Source organism: Dermacentor andersoni, chromosome 6 (assembly GCF_023375885.2).
Source record: "Dermacentor andersoni chromosome 6, qqDerAnde1_hic_scaffold, whole genome shotgun sequence".
Classification (NCBI taxonomy): Eukaryota; Metazoa; Arthropoda; class Arachnida; order Ixodida; family Ixodidae; genus Dermacentor; species Dermacentor andersoni.
The window spans coordinates 91,712,824-91,719,170 of NC_092819.1; positions in this window are offsets into that span (position 1 = coordinate 91,712,824).

The following is a 6,347-nucleotide window of genomic DNA, read 5'->3' on the forward strand; positions in this document are numbered from 1 at the left end:
CTGTGTCTTCTTTAGCGGGCGAAATTGATGACGTCAGGACAGCATGAATTCAGGTCAATTGATGCAGGGGCACGTGTGGTGGAACAGCCCAGAAACTGGAAAGAGCGCGAGTGACAGACACGACAAAGGTTAGTTAGCGTGGAGTCCTGCGTCATATCCCAGGCATGCGCTGTTCACCTGCACATAGATTACGTCAACTTTAATTGGAATCATAGGTGTAGCTGTGAACACTATCTTCATCGATATGCACAAGAAATTCGAACTGAGAGGTTTTCCCCTCGAAAACTTACCGTTCTGCACACAGCAAGCGTTAATACTGAGCAAAGGGGGCAGCACAAAAAGAAGGCACTGACGACATATATATATATATATATATATATATATGCAGCGCCGCTTCCTCCCTTCTTTCTTCTCTCTTCGTGCGCTGTCCGATAAATTCTTAATAAACTCTTAAATTTGCCCGAGAGCCAGGACAAACGAGCCGAAAAAGAAAGAAAAGAAAAAGGTATGCAAACTGTCAAAAAACGCAGTCCGCGTCCAGGAAGAGGCAAATGATATCCTTCGCGAAATGGGGAACATAACCCGACTGTACTTCGGAGGCCAGCAGGCACAACAGTCCGAGCGCTTGGACAGCGTTGACCAATAAAAAATTGGCAGTGGCTTAGTTCGGCTATGCCAGGATATACGGAGCGAAAGCTAAGGCATAAAATGGTTGTTAGCCTTGGTTAATCTTGACTGCAAGTCCAGGTTAGTCTGGTTGTCTAGCTATGTTGCGGCGTTTAGCCAGTCGTTCGGCGCGCTATTCGTCTGTTTCCTGGGCGATTCCTTTTCTCTTCATCTCGTTCCGATGTCGATTCCAGGCTTCCTCCTGCTTATCAGAATTGTCGCCGTCCATACTGCCGCCTCAACTGTGGTTGCGGCGCACGTGAACTCTCCTTTTCAATCCTCTGACATGTTACCAGGCATGCGACGCAGCTGGCGAGCGAGCGGAGGCGAGCGCAACGACGAGGAACACGATGTGACGTCATACCAAACGGCAGCGACGTAAAGGCGCGGCGCTGCGCAGCGGCGGAACACCTGTGGCTCGGTGCTACTAGTGGCGCATGTGCAGTAGTGACAGAGGAGCGAGAGAGAGAGAAATATCCGCGGCGAGGCGCGCGTTGTGATGTCACGTGCCTCCTCGGAGCACCGCCACGGCGAAATCGCATGTTCGCGACCAGTAAAGCTTTCGCTTTGAAAACCGATGCCCAGACGTGCGCTCCGCAAAACTGCTACAGTCCTGCCCATGCGTTCCCACAGGGGGTACCCTGGGAGGCTTGCGTCCGCATCGCGTACAGGAACGCGCGTGCAGCGCACCATTTGGGGAAGAGAGGGAAAGAGTGTGTCAATGGCGCTGCAGCAATGAAGACGGCTAGGGAAGAGGGGGAAAGAGTGTGGCACGGCGTTCGTGCACGTCGCCTACGCTTCTGTGGTTATAACGTCACGTGCGTCGGATTGCCGGCGCGGCTGGAGCATCGGATGCGGCAGATGCGTAGGAGGTGCGGTGACCGCGGCAGCGCTTGTGTCGGCGTAATATGGTTCCGTATGAAAAAAACTGCATGATTTCATAATGTATGCAGCCTATGTATGCAGTCTAAGCAGCTTCGCTAATAATCCATCTCCATATGACTGTTGCGGCCCGAAGAATTTTTTTTATCCATCCAAGTTGGTTTCGCTATATGTAACCGCTATGTCAATGTAAATTATGTATGGGCAGATATGCCACATATTCTATGGGCACGCTCGGAGGACGCTCCTTTCGGGAGTCGAAAAATTCAAAACCGGCAGCAGTTGGAGACCTTGCTGCTCAGCTTGGACCAGCGAGACCAGGTCTGGGCCGTCCAGCTTGCAAAAGCAGCCGCGGAGACACACGGGATCTCGGCCGTCTGCTACGTGGAGGGAGGCTGTATCGGCGGTCGTGATTGCTGGCATCAATAAAATTGACTCTCTGTCTCAAGGACGAGACATCGTGTGTTTGCTGTCGCCTGTCAAACACACTTATGAAGGGATACGAAAGACAAACAACGCAGCAGAACAATTTCACAATGACTGTCGGTGGCAACGCGACTAGAAATAGAGCAATTAAGTGACGCACCGTATTTTGAAGTCGTTTATTTAACATCTGAGTTCTCATTCTGAGATTACCGTTGCTCAGGGTATATGTTACATAGTAATCTGGTATCCTCCTTTATTGCCATGGCACTCACTTGGCAAATTAACCAATGAGCATGGCGGTATGACGATGACTGTATGGCGCTGACGCATTGACAACTATGGAATGAGGAAGAAGGAATGACGCGTCAGTGAACCGATGAGCGTGGTATGACGACTACGGCATGACGGCAGTGAGATGACTGTTCTTAATTCATGACGATGGTATACCGACTATAACAACTATAACGACGCGTTCGTCGTCTTCTTCGTTTTCTTCCACAGCTGACTCCAATGCCGCTCGTCATGCTAGCCTTGCCAAACTGCCCTTCCCACTGCGAAGGCGCTGACACACTGCCAGTCGGTGCGGCGATTTCGGTCTGAAATTATTTGCCTCAGTATATCATTCCCGCCTTCATTTTCATCGTCTTCCACGGCTGGCTCCAATGCCGCTCAACGTGACATCGTTCCAATACGGCCCCTCCCTCTGCGTAGGCGCTGACAGCACTGGCCCACTAGCAGTCGGTGCAGTGATTTCAGTGTGAAATTCTTTGTCTCAATATATAGCGAAATGAAAACACGTATAAGTTGCGCTCGAATTTTGCGTTAGGAGTGTCGCAATCTTTGGACAATTTTTTTTTATAACAGCTCTTATCTTACTGCTCAAGGCTAGTCTAGTCATTGAATTCATGCTAACTGTTCATGAACGACATAAGCGTGACAGGAATTCAGTTATCGTGAGGTGCCATGCTTTCACAATTCAATTGAGTGCTTTTGATTGTTTTAAATTTCTTTGCATTTTCATTTAACAAATTATTTTTGAGGAAGCATGTATTTCCTGCCAAGCTGATTTGCAAAGAGCAGATCACAGAGCAAGTAGGAGTTTGCTACCCCGTTTCTGTTCGGGTGGTCATGGTTGTAATGACTAGAAAAGAAACAAGTTGGGACTCAACATCTTATTTCTCCGTTCGTCATAAAACGGCCTTAAATGCAAGTAAGCTTCTATGTGAAATTTTTTTATTCCTGCTCGACATGATACAAAGCAGTAGACTAATGCTTTCCTGGTAGGGCCCACAGCCTTATATCTGGCAGACTTGCAAACATTTCCTAGTGAAACATTGAGTTCCAGTAGACCTGCTGACATTAAGGTGACCGTTGTGCTTCTTATGGCACGGCGGAGGCAGCTTGCAGACCAGCAATCTATCTTTTGTCCCTCTTCCTGAAGAGAAAAATGATGAAGCCCTGACAAACATGCAAGCGCAAAATTGTGACACAAAAGTTAGTCCAGTAAGTGAAGAAATTATGATTCTAAGAGAAGTGTTCAGAAGCGTATCTTGTGAGGATTCTGGCTCTTGATGTTACTTCCAGTGTTGAGACATTCAATGTTGATGTACCTCCAGAGACAAGACAGTGCAAAGGGGTGAACAAATACTATCAGCGTCTTGGAGCCTGGGTCGAAAGAACAAAAAACACACTCGATTACTATGGTGGAAGTGGAGGTGAGTTTGTGAATAATGTCCGCCTAAGAACAGTGCACGCAATGCTGCATGGCAGAAAATCAAAAACACAACACCGGTTTTCGTGTGCATTGCTTTCAATGATGTCCTTTTCTGTGCTGTCTTTAGTAATGCTTCGATTAGATGACAACTGTTTCTTTCTGCTGACAGTGAAAACACAGTCAATTTATTATGTCTCAAATGCAATAAATCTGAATGTATCACCGGAAGTACATTTGCCACTAATATGGATTGAATTAATCGTGGCGGATCATTTACGCAGAAGCAGCCAAAGATATATATTATTTATGCTTGTTGGAATCTCAGCGCTGACTCCCGTTATTGCAATCGCACCGCTGGCACGAGTTGTTGCAAATGGGTCGCAAGCCCCAAGGGTAGCGTTGGCCTGGCGGCCTGGGGCACAACTGGAAGCATCCGAAGGTCCTGGCAAAGCATGAGTCGACTGCTAACAGAACAACTTGTTTATTCTAGCATCGCAGAAGAGCGGCCGGTCAGGTCGACCGAAGTGGAGAGAAGGGAGAGCACGTAACTCAACGGAAGAAATCGGAGCCTCTCTCTTGGCGTCCGGGGGCAGCTGCTCTTATACTCTCGGAGTTGAGGGCAAGAAGGAACGCCTCGTCAAAGGCGCACGTGACGGGGCACGGACAGGCTGAGAGACATGTTGAGACGAGTGTAGTGACGCATCCGCCGGGCCGGCGCCGGTCAGACCTCCTCGCTTCACACTTGGGGAGCTCCTCTCCCCGGCTGCCGCGCTTTGACAAGCGTGGGCACCAACATGCACACACACACACACACACACACACACACACACACGCACACTTGAAGACACGTGGCATTGAAACATGCCTGGACGCGCGTGGCGGGGAGGCGTATCGGCGGCGCTGAACGGGCCAAAATGTCCGCCGCTTTGAACGAAGCCCCGGCGTCCGTTGCATCCGCGCCGGCTATACCGCGCATCGTAGGCGAAACGTAACATGCTGTACTCTATGTCACGAATTTTAGCAATGTGACAAAATGACAAGAGCCTGATTTGAATTGCCTTTTAAAAGCAATAAACATATAATAATTATTATTTTACACAAGTGTGAGAGAATTTAAGCGCTCTAGGAAATGTCCTTGGAATTCGTAACTTGCGCTTCTGTATAGTTGCAAATCTTGAAGATTTAACAAATGACTGCAGGAATCTGCTTTATCCGCGTCGCATGCGAATAAATTCAAAGCTTAGAATGCGAGGCAGTGTCATTGTACCCACCGTTGCGCAAGCCCACGCGGCAGATCGTTAACGATGGAAGCCGTGCTGCCGTTATGCCAGTGAAACACCGCAGTTGAAAAAATTCACAGTATTAAAAACGTTCGCTTGGCGGCGGCTATTAAAAGTCAGACGCATATACTGGCTGAGATATTAATTCTAGCAAAAGAAAACGGCGTTAAAACGAATCTGCGTAATGTTGCTCAAAGGAAACAGCCACCGCGTTTGCAAATATTACCCCCGTACAATTTGTATCAATAAGCGACCCGGACTGCAATCAGTACCAATGGGCTGCTGCTCATTGCAGATCAGTGGGTCTGAAAATCTTGATTCAAGTAAAAAAAGAACAGACTTTAATAACAGAACATCAACAAAAACAATTGCCTACTTGTTTTGTAAGAAAATGACGTGTTAACTATGTTCGTCGCAAACTACAGCAACATTTTTAGCTCAAATATAGATGGTGTCGAAACCTTATGTCTATGAGGCGTTTCCGGCTCCCGCAAATCGTTTCCGCCGCATTCAGTCAGCAAAAGCATAGCCTTCGAGATCTAAATTTTACATCTAGAAGGCTTCACCATATAGGGCGTAGGTTTGGACACCATCTATTTAGCTGCGTCGAGCGCCCCTAGCTGCAAAAATATGAATCAATGTATGAGAACAAATTACACTAGTTCTGCTTGCGCGCTGCAAACTGGAACGCGCCGCGGCTTATGTTTAGACTTTTGTGGTGATCGCTGGAACTTGAGTGTGTTCGAGGCCTGGTTCTACCTCTGCTCGCCACTTCAAGCCTCCATCTTCCTGTGAAATGCTGTCTTGTTTGGAGGTCGAATATAAGGCAACTTGTCGAAATAAGGTACAATATTTCGGAAGCAATAAATAACCGTGAACAGATGGATCTAATTAATCCTGCTGGAATTCGCAAAAGGCATCTGGTAAAATTTCCGACGCAATGCTCTCGTTAAAGAGTAACACTACCTTTAAAATTGCCAATAAATTTAATTGGTTCGCCTTAGTTCTCGGACTCTCGAACATAATATTGTCATAAGTGACTCTGAACCTAACCTCTGAAGAGGAAGCTTTAGCTCGGTTGCTCCTATCTAATTACATGTAAAAGGAGAATCCGTATTTCTCAGCATCCACTGCACCAAATTTGATGAGGTTTGATGCATTTAAAAGAAAAAACATAAATTCTACTTACTGTTGGTCCGGAATTTTCGATTTACGTCCTCAATTTTTTATAAAAAGACAGCGAAAATCGAAAATTCTGAAAACATGACAGCTCAGCAACTAAAATGATAATAAAATTCTGAGTTCCATCTGGTAGTACATCTAAAGCGGACAAAATTGATTTTTTACACATGAATCTAAAAAAAAATTAATAATATAGA